The sequence below is a fragment of the Ranitomeya imitator genome, chromosome 2, assembly GCF_032444005.1.
Source record: "Ranitomeya imitator isolate aRanImi1 chromosome 2, aRanImi1.pri, whole genome shotgun sequence".
In the NCBI taxonomy this organism is placed as follows: domain Eukaryota; kingdom Metazoa; phylum Chordata; class Amphibia; order Anura; family Dendrobatidae; genus Ranitomeya; species Ranitomeya imitator.
In genome coordinates this window covers 786,639,853-786,655,856 of record NC_091283.1, presented here as the reverse complement: position 1 = coordinate 786,655,856, position 16,004 = coordinate 786,639,853, and the positions used below count along the sequence as shown (strand labels likewise).

General features: G+C 45.3%; 1 protein-coding gene across 2 annotated transcripts in view; it reads left to right on the top strand.

Moving 5' to 3' along the window:
• Positions 1-16,004, top strand: part of RHOBTB1 (Rho related BTB domain containing 1) — an 87,441-nt gene that overhangs the window by 26,652 nt on the left and 44,785 nt on the right. Inside the window, exon 1 of one of the 2 annotated variants that reach the window (XM_069753616.1) lies at positions 12,294-12,790. The exons of the other annotated variant lie outside the window; for it this stretch is intronic. The gene's annotated coding sequence lies outside the window, so the exon portion shown is untranslated. Of the gene's footprint in view, positions 1-12,293; positions 12,791-16,004 lie in introns of those variants that run through there. 2 annotated transcript variants of the gene reach the window in all.

Sequence of the window (16,004 nt, the reverse complement as noted above, 5' to 3'; positions counted from 1 at the left end):
ATGCTTAACATGTCACTCTCCACAAGGAGAAACGATACTTCTTGGATGAATGTTTAAGACATTTTTAAATTGTTATTTGCAGCATATGGTCCTGAGTAGACAAGTGATGTGCTGTCAATAACGTGAGGTTGTATGGGCACAGAATGATCATATTGGTAACCAATCATTCAGTGTGCACAGGCCGATGAAAGTTCTATTGGCATAGTTCTGTAAACGAATGCCAATTGGTGGTCATTTAATGGGGTGTATTGTGACCTGTAAACCCATTATTAGGATCTTTTGCTGATTAGCAAATCACATGGTGTCCTGCTCCTGAGTCCCATTTGATATAGCGATCTGCAGGAGAGTCTTGCGGGAAGGGTCCAGTTTTCCTGCAGCTCCGACAAGTGGAAAAATAAGCATTACTCACAACCCTTTGAAATTAATAGGCTATCCAATAAAGTCACTGATGTGGCAGGTCCTGTAGACTAAGAAAGGGAGATCCTGAACATTTTTACTCCCAATGAGGCAGACAGGCAGGACTAACAGTTGTAGTCTTTTAAAGAAGCACTCCCATCAAAGTTTTTATTCTCTTAATATATTGCACTGTGCACTTACAGTTGCTCATTTTGCCTTTCTACCCAGCTAATTCTTCTCTTTTACTTGCTCCATATAGAAACAGGAAGTCCCTTGTCCCTGCATTTATCATTCCTCTCTTCAACTCCTAACTTAGCAGCTCTCTCCTCCCCCTGCCAGTTACTTTTACAGTGACTTATGACTCATACAGGGATCATTGACCTCCTGTTTCTACATAGAGCTTAGAAGGATGCAGCTAGTCCGTTTTTAATGACGTGATGTCATAGAACTAATTGGAAAGAGAAGAATAAGCTGGGTGGAAGGGCAAAATAAGCAATTGTAAGTACAAAGTGCTATATAATATGATGATAAAAATGTTGATGGGAGTGCTTCCTTAAAGAGGGCAGGGCTTCTACATGAGGTTTCTTGGTCTCCCATTGTGCTAAAAAACCAAATGAGCACGCTTTGACTGTCTTCAGTCGTATGCATGCTTAACATAACTATCAATCATTGTGTCTGACCCCAGCATTTGGCGCAAGGTGCCCGATACTTAAAGGGATACTTTCACTTTATTGGAAGGGCCAGTAATCACAACATATTAGAACAGCATAAACAGCATGACCCTAATATAACAGGGAGTGACGAAACTCATGATGGCCAGTTACTTCACTGGTCCAACCAAGCAATACAGTTCAAAGTAATGTGTTCTATAAGGGATTGCCACAATACTGCTCGGCTCAACTCCTTTATAAGAGTGAAATGATGATGTCTGTATATACTGTATATTGTTTTTTTCCAATAGTACTCTCATTTAATGACAAAACTTAATATTCAGTTAGAAGGAATTACAGAAATTAGGCTATTTTTATACTCCGTTTGTCTGACAATATAAACTGATAACTTTGATCTTTCCGCAGAGCTCTGATGTTTTAGACAGCCTTAATCTCTCTTTTTCTGCAATGATAGAGCTGGGTCTTTTGTCTTGAAACTGGCTGATTAGTGTTGGAATAGTTATGTTGGTGCTCTGACTGGCATATAATTGGTCTGTGCACAAACATTAATAGAGATTTCATATTTGACATCAAACATTCTGTCACTTAGACTAGTTAACCTGTGATTCTTGTGTCCTGCATGAAATTCAATGTATTGAAATTCAGTGTATTATTTCATTGTATTATTTCAGTCATTTCCTGCCGGGATCTTTTTGACTTTATACTTGCTGTATTCTGGCTTCCATGTTTATAGGGCCTCCCAGATGCTCTACTGACAGATACCAGGGAAGAAGGATGAGGTAGTTTAAATTTAATAGCCCAATCTTTTCCATAGGCGATCAAAGATGTCTGACAGTGGCTTTCTCCACTCTCCACATTAAAAAACACATGAATCCTCAGTCGAGTGTTCATCTGTATGAGGGAGTTGGGAGAGATAGATGTCGACTGAATTACAGCTATCTCATGCAATAGGGAACATTAAATAGGTTGTCAGGCCAAAATAATAAAAATTCCAAACTCAGTCATACTCACTCAGTGGTCTGCTCAGAGACAGTAAGCAGTAATGTCTCGGTCCCACCAGCCAGGAGATCGCTGTGACCTGTGATTGGCTGCAGCTATCAGGTGACTTGAGCAATGCACCATCAGAAGTTTTATGATGACTCGCTGCCCAATGACAACTGATCTCTTCAGCGGTCCAGCGGCTAGTGGAACATTGACATCGGCATTTACTGTGTCTGTGCAGACGATGGAGCAGCCTGCACTGGATCCAGGGGTGTGCTAGTAGGTGAGTATGGCTGAGTGTCCTCTTTTTTACATAACTAGTCTAGATCAGAGCTAGGCAAATTATGGCCTGAGGTTCAAATCCACATCTGGCACTCTGGCTGTTTAATTCAGACTGAGACAGCCAAAGGGCTGAAACAGTTGTCGACGAGCGCACCTTGACCTCTGCCGCCGTCCATCCGCTGCCGCCACCCACTGTCACCGCTATCCACATCTTTGGGATGCAGACAGCATTGAATAAATTGGTGGAGGACAGAGCCGTTGGCTTGTCAACGTGTTTCGAAGTTCCAAACTTCATGAAGACAAACCACAGTGTCTACCTATCATGCCATTTCAATTATTGTCTAAACTGTGGGTCTACAGCAGCCTTGAGCCTTTTAGTGGATGTGGTCACACAAACAAACCACGTGAGTACCATTAACTTTGGTCTCCCCATTGTTATTCCAGCTTTCTCTACCTAGTAGAGTTGGAAAGCTCCCATCACAGACAGCTGGCTGGTTGGGTGGTCATTCCATTCTGCCAGTATCATCAGGTTTGAAAGACTTTAATGTGTTTGGGGGCCGACTATCTCAACCTTACATTACTGAATGGGTGGATCATGACACTGCAGATAAGGTGTTATAATCTAGATGGAACACACATGATAAACACCTAATTTCTCTAAATTGTAGGACATTGGTTGAACTGGTGGTGTGGGAAATAAGACCACCATGTCATGCTTTTTCATTTTTTCTATCAGCTGAATATCATGCAGTGCAGTACATGGTTATTCATGTGCACTGTCAGTGGATTGCCATAAAATAAATCCCTTCTTCTTTTAGGGCATGTCAGCATAGACAAAACCTTCATGATGGATGCCCTAACTAAACCAACTGCCTGTTGGGAACCTGTTTTTTGTTTTTCTTTCCCACAGGCTCAGCTTAATATTTCCTTTATGACGCACCTTAGTGACCAGGTGTTGGAAGCTATTACTGGAATCTTACCTACATGTCGATCTGCCAAATATTTATTTTCAAAGCAGCCTGAGAATAGTTAGTAGCCCACAAAATGCACAACCATCCATATGAGGGATAACCTATTGACCAACTGTTTGCTGCCTCATTCCAAAAATCTCTCTATTGTCATTTTCACCTTGTTCTGACCTGTGAGCGTCTAACAACCTCACAAGTGAATTTAAGTTGAGAATTAAAACGTGCCTGAACCAACATTACCCACCGGAACAAACCTGTGAGACATCAGTGACTCATTGTCCTCACCAATAGCTGGGATTGAGTAGATGACCTCAAAAATGTCATATTGCTACAACGTTAAGATGTATAAATACGCAACGCGGCTGGAGATTTATCAGTTTTTGAAATGTAATTTTTTTAGAGTTTATAGTAAAGCAGATGTGTTGCTAGGTTAAGAGACCTAATGGCATATGTACCAATGTCTTCTGTTATGTGCCTGGGGGGCATTGGGGCTGAGGTGCTACCTCTACATTTCCTAGAACTGCAGTATATCTCATTAGTACAAATAAATATTGTTACGTTCTTGTGTATATTGTCATATTTAGGACACATGGACCTTCTTTCTTCATTATCTGCATACGATAATTAGTTGACACAATTTTAAATGGAAATCTGATCTTGCAAGTATGCGTTTGTAACAAATTCTGCAAAAAATAGGACTTTGTCTAACAATTTTTAAGCCAATTTGTTAATCAAAAACTTACAAAACGTTTGGACAGAGATAATTCTATTTAGGAATGTGCCAAAATGTAACCTTGCTGACCTACTTTACCCATTAATTAGTAACTGTGAAGAGCATAGTAGTAAGCTAAAGGCGAAATATTGGGAAATAATTGTAAACAGCACATACACAGACCAGGAGGCACATCTATTAGTAAATATGGCATCCTGAATTTACAGATATTTCTGTATGTATTACAAACAATACATTATATGATATTATTGATGTTTCAGCTTCCAACCATGATAGAAGTCTAAGGGTGAATTCACGCTTTATTTTCCTATGGTGGTTTGCATTGCCAAAACACACTTCAATGAGACCAATATGAGTGGATGTGAGCAGCGTTTTACTGGTTATACTGAATATGTCATGGAAGGAAGACACAGAAGATCTGAAAGAGGGCTTCTTTTTACTGCAGGAAATCATTTCTGTAGTAATTCAAAGGATTTCCTGTTGTCAATAGGCTTCCCTATTCTGCTTTTAAAAGGAGTCTATCAAATGATTTATGCATACTTAACCATATACTTTAACACATTGTCAAACACACCTGTGTGGCCGCAGATTGAGTTATCAATGTATAAAAAACTATGTTTGTTCCATTAGATAAAATTATTTTGCAAGTGCTCCGAGGGCAATCGCAGTCCTCAAGCGCTCCAGCTCTCCCCCCAAACCATGCTTAACACTACCCCACTTGGTCTTGATGGACAGTGTGATCCGTATAGAATCAAGGAGCAAGTGTTCCCAGCCAGAATAATTATCATCCGATGGCACTACCATTAATTTTGTTGTTCCCCTATGATGGACCAGAACAATGGAATTAAGAAATGCAGATATTATACAAGCAAGCCTAGGTATATACTGGATTTTCATCCTCTCTTTTGCTCTCATTTAATGATGAAGTACTAAAATATTAAGTAAATTAGAAAGTTTTCTAACACTTCATTTACATAGTGATTATGTATCGTTACTCTAAAATAGGAAAACTCCATTAGATACAACTCCCATTTTCTGGGATATGAGCACTAAAGAAATAAAAAGTCTCAAGACACTCAAGATATTACCCTTAAAATGAATTGTTTTTCAGCCACTGAACCATTTAGATAAAGCTTTCTTATGTGGTTGCTGTATTTCTTAATTCAGTTGGAAAAAGTATTAACTTGACTTATCACTTATTTTGGGAATATTCAGGTATTTCCAGTGACGAGTCAAAGTGCCATTTGCTGCATTTGGCATCCATGTTAAGTGTGTTGGGAACAACTCCAGCGTTGTATAAAGATCCGTCCAGGGACCATAGCCAGAAATGAAGCTAGTTCACATCCGTCACTGGCCTTGTCTTCCCAGTGCCGCTGCAGATGATTGACGGGTCAGTCCCTTGGAACACGCAAGTGAGAGACCTGTTAATCATCTCTAGCAACACTTCAAAAAGATGACCAAGGCAGAGGCAGACTAGTCTCATCTCCAGCTATAGCCCAATCTTTAAAGTATATTTTCTATTAAAAGCCTTCGTGATAGTGGCGTAACTAGAGTCCAATGGGCCCTGAATCAAAATTTGGACCTGGGCCCCCACCTACATGTTGGTCAGATGTATGGGCCCTGTGGCATCCTAGATCATGTATTAATCTCCCCCATTGTGGCCTTCATCCTATAATGTCTTTCATCCTAGGCCCCTTCCTGGTATAACATCCCAAATCACGGGCCTATTCCTGTTATAATGTCCACCATCCTGGGCCCCTTACTTTTATAATTTCCTCCTTCCTGGTATTCAGGGTCTCAGCTTCTACATCATGCTTCAAATTACATAGCAAAAACCTGCTGACAGATTCTCTTTGAGTAACATAGTAACATAGTAACATAGTTAGTAAGGCCGAAAAAAGACATTTGTCCATCCAGTTCAGCCTATATTCCATCATAATAAATACCCAGATCTACGTCCTTCTACAGAACCTAATAATTGTATGATACAATATTGTTCTGCTCAAAAACTACAAAATAAAAAAAACTGCTCAAAAACTACACAAAATAGTTAAAATTAATGGAATTAAAAAAAAACACAAATTCACACTAAATAGTTTTCATGTCATTAGTGGAGCACACCTACAAATGTTCTGCTGTATTCAAAAGATTCTGAGAAATGTCACAGAGTTGACATTCAGACCTTCCTGTATCATCTCGGCTTCTTTTGAGCAACTGAACTTGAGCATTTACTGATGTTCTAATTGATTTCCTGTGCTATTCTAGACAGGATGTCTCGGTATCACTTTTATTATCACTGTATATTTCATTCTTAGAAAGAAACTAACACTTTGGGCATTTCTAGAAAGTCCGGAAGTCATAGTCGTCTTCTCAGTTTAATGAGGGGGGGATCAACCAATGCAGTGTATGCATAACTTTCCATTTCCACTACCTGTTAAACATATTCATGCCGCATATGTATATATATATATATAGTATGTATATATATATATATATATATATATATATATATATATATAGTACAGACCAAAGGTTTGGACACACCTTCTCATTTAAAGATTTTTCTGTATTTTCATGACTATGAAAATTGTAAATTCACACTGAAGGCATCAAAACTATGAATTAACACATGTGGAATTATATACTTAACAAAAAAGTGTGAAACAACTGAAATTATGTCTTATATTCTAGGTTCTTCAAAGTAGCCACCTTTTGCTTTGATGACTGCTTTGCACACTCTTGGCATTCTTTTGATGAGCTTCAAGAGGTAGTCACCGGGAATGGTTTTCACTTCACAGGTGTGCTCTGTCAGGTTCAATAAGTGGGATTTCTTGCCTTATAAATGGGGTTGGGACCATCAGTTGTGTTGTGCAGAAGTCTGGCGGATACACAGCTGATAGTCCTACTGAATAGACTGTTAGAATTTGTATTATGGCAAGAAAAAAGCAGCTAAGTAAAGAAAAACAAGTGGCCATCATTACTTTAAGAAATGAAGGCCAGTCAGTCCGAAAAATAGGGAAAACTTTAAAAGTGTCCCCAAGTGCAGTTGCAAAAACCATCAAACACTATAAAGAAACTGGCTCACATGAGGACCGCCCCAGGAAAGGAAGACCAAGAGTCACTTCTGCTTCTAAGGATAAGTTTATCCAAGTCACCAACTTCAGAAATCGCAGGTTAACAGCAGCTCAGATTAGAGACCAGGTCAATGCCACACAGAGTTCTAGCAGCAGACACATCTCTACAACAACTGTTAAGAGGAGACTTGGTGCAGCAGGCCTTCATGGTAAAATAGCTGCTAGGAAACCACTGCTAAAGACAGGCAACAAGCAGAAGAAACTTGTTTGGGCTAATGAACACAAGGAATAGACATTAGACCAGTGGATATCTGTGCTTTGGTCTGATGAGTCCAAATTTGAGATATTTGGTTCCATACACTGTGTCTTTGTGCAACGCAGAAAAGGTGAACGGATGGACTCAACATGCCTGGTTCCCACAGTGAAGCATGGAGGAGGAGGTGTGATGGTGTGGGGGTGCTTTACTGGTGACACTGTTGGGGATTTATTCAAAATTGAAGGCATACTGAACCAGCATGGCTACCACAGCATCTTGCAGCAGCATGCTATTCCATCCGGTTTGCGTTTAGTTGGACCATCATTTATTTTTCAACAGGACAATGACCCCAAACACACCTCCAGGCTGTGTAAGGGCTATTTGACCAAGAAGGAGAGTGATGGGGTGCTGCGCCAGATGACATGGCCTCCACAGTCACCAGACCTGAACCCGATCAAGATGGTTTGGGGTGAGCTGGACCGCAGAGTGAATGCAAAAGGGCCAACAAGTGCTAAGCATCTCTGGGATCTCCTTCAAGATTGTTGGAAGACCATTTCCAGGGACTACCTCTTGAAACTCATCAAGAGACTGCCAAGAGTGTGCAAAGCAGTCATCAAAGCAAAAGGTGGCTACTTTGAGGAACCTAGAATATAAAACATAATTTCAGCTGTTTCACACTTTTTTGTTAAGTATATAGTCCCACATGTGTTTTGATGCCTTCAGTGTGAATTTACCGTTTTCATATTCATGAAAATACAGAAAAATCATTAAACGAGGTGTGTCCAAACTTTTGGACTGTACTGTGTATATATATATATATATATATATATATATATATATATACCAGCAAAGAACATATAGAGCAAAAGCACACATTGTTTATATGCTGTCAATTTTACGCACAGATTGCATGTGAAAAATATACAGCATGATGTTTTTAGATGCATTTGGGCATTTTTAGTATTTTTTTTCCTAAACACAGCATGCATAAAACAAAAAACACCACGATAAAAAGTGTGTTCACACTATCAGTATTTGGTCAGTATTTTACATCAGTATTTGTAAGCCAAAACCAGGAGTGGGTCAAAAATACAGAAGTGGTGATACTGAAGGGTTATCTGATATTGAAAAAAAAATGTTACTCAAATTCGTGTTTATTGTTAAAGGGAAACTATTACCTCGAAAAATGCTATTTACCTGAAGATATGGGTTAATCTGCACATAAATAGAGATACAATGCTTCTTGGTCGCCTTTCTGAAAGTGTTGCACTCGGACCAATGTTATGCTAAGGGGCTGTGCACATGTCCCATTTGTTTCCTCAGATTGGCAGGACTGAGGAAAAAAATCGCAGTATGCCCGAGTTTGATCCGACAGGCAGATCACGTTCGGCCACGCTTGTGGACTGACTGACAGAATGGAGAAGATGGAGAAATGTATTTTTTCCATCTTCTCCTCATCCGATAAAATCGTAAAACACTGTGATGAGATTGTGATTAGTATATTCGGCCTGATTGTCTCGGATGATAGAATATACTGTCGTGTGACCCTAGCCCCAGGAGAAGATGAACTTATTTCGAACTGAAAGCTGCCATCTTTCAGTCACATGCGTGTCAATGGAGCGATTACAGTCATTGCTCACAGTACCACTCACTATACTGTAAGGCTAGGTTCACATTGCATTAGTGCAGTCCGTTTAGCGCATTAGGCCGGCGTCACACTAGCGTATTGCATCGGATGCGAGAGCATTGGATGCGATATGCTAATGATACTCGGCTCCTGCTCGCAACAGAGCAGGAGCCAAGTGTCATGCGTCTGTGCTCCGATTCTCTCGCACAGGGAGGATCGGAGCACAGCTGCGGAGGAGGCGGAGAAATGAATTTCTCCCATCTCCTCCATTGCTGGGGTCTGCTTATAGCGCACATCAGTCGGATGTTATCCGAGTGGTGTGCGCTGTCTCACTCGCACCCATAGGTTTAAATGGGTGCGAGTGAGCCGAGATTTTTCCTCGGTCCGAGACAATCGCAGCATGCTGCGATTGTCTCAGACCGAGGAAAACGGCCGACAAAAAGTCGGCTGCTGGGAGCGGCCCCATATGTTAACATTGGTCCGAGTGCAATGCGATTTTTTATCGCATTGCACTCGGCCGTTTTAAACGCCAGTGTGACGCCGGTCTAAGCTAACGGACTGTGTTACCGCAATGTGCAAAAAGGGATCGCGTTTAACGTTCGCGCTAGCGCAGATGCTCTATCTGCGCTAGCGAGAACGGACCCAAAAACGCTGCAGACAGCGTTCAAAGTCCGTCACAAAATAACGGAACATCGCTAACGCATGCCAAAAATGGAATGCGTTAGGGATGCGTTACATGCATTGCGGTCAATGGGTGCGCTAACGGATCCGTTACATTGCGTTAGTGGCGCTATGTAACGGATTCCGTTAGCAGATACCCACTAACGCAATGTGAACCTAGCCTAAGGCTGCTTTCACACATCAGTTTTTTGCCATCAGTCACAATCCGTCGAATGCTGAAAAAAACGGATCCGTCACAGATTGTGAAAAACTGACAGTTTTTTTGCCGGATCCGACTAGCTAATCTGGCTAATTGGATCCAGAAAAAAATCGGAGCATGCTCAGTTAAAAAAAACAGAATCCGTTGCCGGATTCCATCATTTGACGGATCCGGCGCCATAGGCTTCTATTCTAGCAAACGACGGACGGCGACGGATCCTTTGCTGTCCGTTTTTTCAACGGACACTAAAAATGTTACTATGTCCGTTTTCTCTTGCCGCTGGATAAACAATTTTCGACGGATCCAGCAAACAACGGATGAAACGCGAGGCCATCCATCGCAAATACAAGTCTATAAGAAAAAAACGGATCCGGCGGCAACATTCGCTGGATCCGTTTTTTCAAAATTCGCTGGATTGAGACTGACGGCAAAAGACTGGTGTGTGAAAGGGGCCTCAGCGTTGGCTGTAAACATGTCCTGGCCCTTTGGTTGACAGCTCCCTCTGCACATATGCTCTGCACAGCCGGCTGACAAGGTGTCGGGCATCCTTACTGCCTCCGCTAACACTATAGAGAGCTGTGCTGTGAGCGGTGACTGTAGCTGCTCCGCGCATGCCCCCATGACTGGCAGCAAGTGGCTCCTAGATAATAAGTTCATTTTGTTCCTGATAGCCGCATTTTAAGTAAGATAGCCAGACAGCATTGTAATGCTATCTAACTGCAGATTAATGGATTATCCAGGACAGTGATATGGATGAGCTTTCCCTAGGGACTGATCATCAGTATCAGATCAATGGGAATCTGCTGCCCTACACCGATCAGCTGCTATCAGGTTTGGTGGTGGCAGAACAGTTCTGTATTCTTTGTGTTGACCATTGCAGCAGGGCGTTGCAGGTCAGTTCCTATGGAAATGAATGGGGACTATGCTGCAGTAATTGGAAAGAGTCACTACAAAGTGTAAGGGAAGCTTCACACGCCCGATTTCTCCACAATCAAGAATAAACAGTCCGATTATTCTGATCAGACTTTGAATAGAATTTGGTCAGAGTGGCATCAGTTTTTCTCAGATGTGAAGAGAAAAAAAATAATTCTCCAACTTCTCCATTTTGTTAGTCTGTAATGTCAACCGAGTGCGCTCCGATTTTTTTTTCATGGAGCCATAGACTTGCATTGCTGATTTTGATCTGAAACTTGGATCAAAATGACACATCTCTGATTATTTCCACGGACCACTCGGTCTCAGGAAAAGAATCGGTCATGTGCACAGTCCCATAGAATATCATGGGTATGAGTGCTACCTGTGAAAACCACCTATAGCACTTGTATGAGAAAATCAATGGTGTGCGCGAGCCCTTAGGAGCTGTGCTGTTCCTGCTGTGCACACTGTATATATCCGGCTGCAAACAGAGATCATAAAAACTCGTAGGTGGGCGTTCCGGGTGTCGGACCACCACCAATCTGAAATCAAAGAACTTGTCGGCTACTTGGACAACCCCTTCTCATACCCCAAGCTTGGCCCTGATAAAATAAAAAGCTTATACTCCCCTCGCTTGCCGATGCTGCGATGTCGGCACTCGCGGCTCCTGTGCGGTTCTTGTGACAGGTGAACCCGGAGGTCAGTCAGCGCTGGCGTCACTTTCCCTGCCTTCATCCACCAAGAGGAAGCCCGGGCTGCGGCTGATCTCGCACTTCCTCTTCATGTTTCATTTGTCCGATGGCGGAGACAGTGACGCCAGCGCCGATTGGGCGCCAGGCTCAAGTGTCACAACAGCACGAGAGTCCCGGTAGTGAGAGCGCCGACAAAGCTGGAACAGCGCCGGCACGGGAGGCGAGTATGGGCCTTATTATTTTATCGGGGCCGAATATTTAGATTGAGAAGCGGTGGCCCTAGCGGTGGAGAACCCTTTTAAAGACGTGTCCCAATGATAGGTCACTACGTAATTCAAGGACAACCCCCTTATTAGCCGAAAAGGCCACTATAAGCAATTAGCGATATTAATGCACCATTCTGGACATTTTGGCCGCATTCTGTGACCCTAGAGCATTGTTGGTGGCAGATATTTTACAAACACATGAATTATAAAAAATCACCACAAAAAGCACAAAGTGCAAAAAAAAACCATGAAATTCATGGTGCTTATTACAAATGAACTCTGACCCCAAAAAACGGTCTGAAGGTAGCCAGACAATGTGGGACTTGTGCACTGTTTTGTCTCCCTCCTCAGGGCAGTGGGCGGTAAAGACTGCGATACGTGCGCTGCAATGGAGAAGCTGTCACTACATTGACGTCACTAGTCCATTGAGTGACACGAGGCGCCTGCGGCCCTGGCTGCACACCGTGCCGCTGTATAGTGTGCCCGCCGGGCTTACAAGCCGCACGGAGCCGCCGCCGCCGCACGTACAGGGTAGACCGACCGCTCGGGGGCGCGCTCTGAGGCGGCCGCGCGCCTGCGTTCCGCTGCTGCTCCGGACGCTCGTTGTTTTTCATGAATGAAATCCAATCGGGCGGATATAAATAGCACGGGAGGGCGCTGACGTCACGAAGCGGAGCTGCTGCAGCTGGAGGTCGGCTTTACAGTAGACTGCCCTGCGCTCAGTACGCTGCTGCTGCTGCTGCTGCTGCTGCTGCTGCTCGATTCACGTTTTTTTTTTCTTCCCTAAATTGTCTGCGGGAGGGCGGAGATTAAAAGAAGAAAAAAAAAGGGGGTGGAGATGCTGAAAAGGGTAAAGCTCGCTCCGTAAGATGGATAGGGGTAGGGATTGTCATCGCAAGGAAAGAAGACAATGAGATCGGGCGATGGTGCGCTGCAAACTTGTGCCTAGACTCAGCCTGGCACCTCCATCCCTGCGAGCGAGCACTTGAGAACAATAGCGAGCTGGAGGCTCGGGGATAACAAGTGATCCGGGGAGGAGAACACACCAGGTCTGTAGCACATTTCTATCCTATCTATGTGTGTGTGATGTGCTATGGATAGCACCAACATATTCCGTAGCGTTGTACAGAAAGGCACTAATATTTTTGACTCTGTCTCCAGTGAAGATCACTGTTTAATCAGGGATCACACCAATTTCCTAGGCTGCCAATTAGCCTTATCAGTGTGAGAACCATAAGGAACGTGGAGAAGGGGCAAACTCCATGCAGATATTGCTGGGGTCAGATGCCACCATGCCCAGTGCTGGGGTCGGATCCCACCATGCCCAGTGCTGGGGTCACATCCCACCATGCCCAGTGCTGAAGTCAGAGCCCACTATGCCCAGTGCTGAAGTCAGAGCCCACTATGCCCAGTGCTGAAGTCAGAGCCCACTATGCCCAGTGCAGGGGTCACATCCCACCATGCCCAGTGCTGAAGTCAGAGCCCACTATGCCCAGTGCTGGGGTCAGATGCCACCATGCCCAGTGCTGGGGTCAGATGCCACCATGCCCAGTGCTGAAGTCAGAGCCCACTATGCCCAGTGCAGGGGTCAGATCCCACCATGCCCAGTGCTTGGGTCAGATGCCACCATGCCCAGTGCTGAAGTCAGAGCCCACTATGCCCAGTGCTGGAGTCAGAGCCTACTATGCCCAGTGCTGGGGTCACATCCCACCATGCCCAGTGCTGGGGTCACATCCCACCATGCCCAGTGCTGGAGTCAAAGCCTACTATGCCCAGTGCTGGGGTCACATCCCACCATGCCCAGTGCTGGGGTCGGATCCCACTATGCCCAGTGCTGGGGTCGGATCCCACCATGCCCAGTGCTGGGGTCAGAGCCCACCATGCCCAGTGCTGGGGTCGGATCCCACTATGCCCAGTGCTGGGGTCAGATCCCACCATGCCCAGTGCTGGGGTCGGATCCCACCATGCCCAGTGCTGGGGTCAGAGCCCACCATGCCCAGTGCTGGGGTCGGATCCCACCATGCCCAGTGCTGGGGTCAGAGCCCACCATGCCCAGTGCTGGGGTCAGATCCCACCATGCCCAGTGCTGGGGTCAGATCCCACCATGCCCAGTGCTGGGGTCAGATCCCACCATGCCCAGTGCTGGGGTCACATCCCACCATGCCCAGTGCTGGGGTCGGATCCCACCATGCCCAGTGCTGGGGTCAGATCCCACCATGCCCAGTGCTGGGGTCACATCCCACCATGCCCAGTGCTGGGGTCGGATCCCACCATGCCCAGTGCTGGGGTCAGATCCCACCATGCCCAGTGCTGGGGTCAGATCCCACCATGCCCAGTGCTGGGGTCAGATCCCACCATGCCCAGTGCTGGGGTCAGATCCCACCATGCCCAGTGCTGGGGTCACATCCCACCATGCCCAGTGCTGGGGTCGGATCCCACCATGCCCAGTGCTGGGGTCAGATCCCACCATGCCCAGTGCTGGGGTCACATCCCACCATGCCCAGTGCTGGGGTCGGATCCCACCATGCCCAGTGCTGGGGTCAGATCCCACCATGCCCAGTGCTGGGGTCAGATCCCACCATGCCCAGTGCTGGGGTCAGATCCCACCATGCCCAGTGCTGGGGTCAGATCCCACCATGCCCAGTGCTGGGGTCACATCCCACCATGCCCAGTGCTGGGGTCGGATCCCACCATGCCCAGTGCTGGGGTCAGATCCCACCATGCCCAGTGCTGGGGTCACATCCCACCATGCCCAGTGCTGGGGTCAGATCCCACCATGCCCAGTGCTGGGGTCACATCCCACCATGCCCAGTGCTGGGGTCGGATCCCACCATGCCCAGTGCTGGGGTCAGATCCCACCATGCCCAGTGCTGGGGTCACATCCCACCATGCCCAGTGCTGGGGTCGGATCCCACCATGCCCAGTGCTGGGGTCAGATCCCACCATGCCCAGTGCTGGGGTCAGATCCCACCATGCCCAGCTGACTTCACCCCGGCCTGTGGCTCATCCTGGCTGCACCGCTGGGTTTGCCTATGTTGTATGATGCAGCACATCATACATGTACACAGGATCCCTGCACTCACAGGTATGTGCTGCTCGGATTCCTGCGCTCTCTGATCACTCATGATCTTTTGATGTGCGGCACGTTGAAATAACGGTAACACAAGAGGGAGAGAGGCGTTATCAGTTCAGCTAGGAAATAAAGCAGATCAAGGCGGATGTAATGAGGCTTTGTGTGTTTTTTTTTTTTTGTTAGTGGACGCTGCTGGCATTTAACCCTGGCGAGGCAGCGATGGGATGTCAGATGCATGTGTGTGTTTGGGTTATGGAGCCACAAATTGTCTTTGTGTACACTGAATGGCAGCACTAGGTTTATTCGGAGGCTCGGGCTGTGTTGTGTCTATGGAGTGTGTTGTGTGTTGCTGTGACAACCGTTCTGTAGGAAGGCGTGAGGGGGCTCGAGGCGCAGAACGCTGCCATATGATTGTTTAAAAATAGAGTCCATATTCGTCAGGGAATATTATTACATCCACCTTTACACACGTGTGTCTGTATATTTATATACATCATTATGCTGGTTCGTATCGAATAGAACAATAGAAATGTATCAGTGCTGTAAGATGTGTGAATAAGAATACAGTGTATACTATGAGAGTGTGGGGAGTGACTATGGCAGTCCTCATTCATCTGAATCTAAGGCCGGATTCACATGTATAGCATTCAGGTTCCTAGTACAGAGCACAATGACCTCACCGGACGGCGGTCTCCTGACCCAAACTCTGCAGGACCATATACATACGTGTAAGGGTCACACCACTGGTTTATTCTCTTCCGAGAAAATCTGGACCGATTTTATGCCACTCTCACTCTGATCAGACTGTAATCAGAGTTTCATCAGTGTGATCCTATTTTCTTAGAGGTGGGAGAAAAAAAAAAGTTTTTTCACCTCCTGTCTATGAAAGTGTCATACATCCTAGTGCGCTCCAGTGTTTTCTACAAACCCATAGGGTTGATTGGCCGACCACGATCCGATTATCGGAGGCAGATCATGCATGCTGCAATTTTTTTCCTTGGACATGTGCGCGGCCTCAAAAAATAACATGGGGATGAGTACTATCCATCAAAATGACGGGTAGCACTTGTACATTTTTTACTATCATCTACACAAGCCTTACGGCTGTTGAGGTTCGGTCAGGAGACCCACCACCAGTCCTGTGCAGGGAATGGCAAGAAAGTAAGATGACCACTAGATAATTCCTTTAA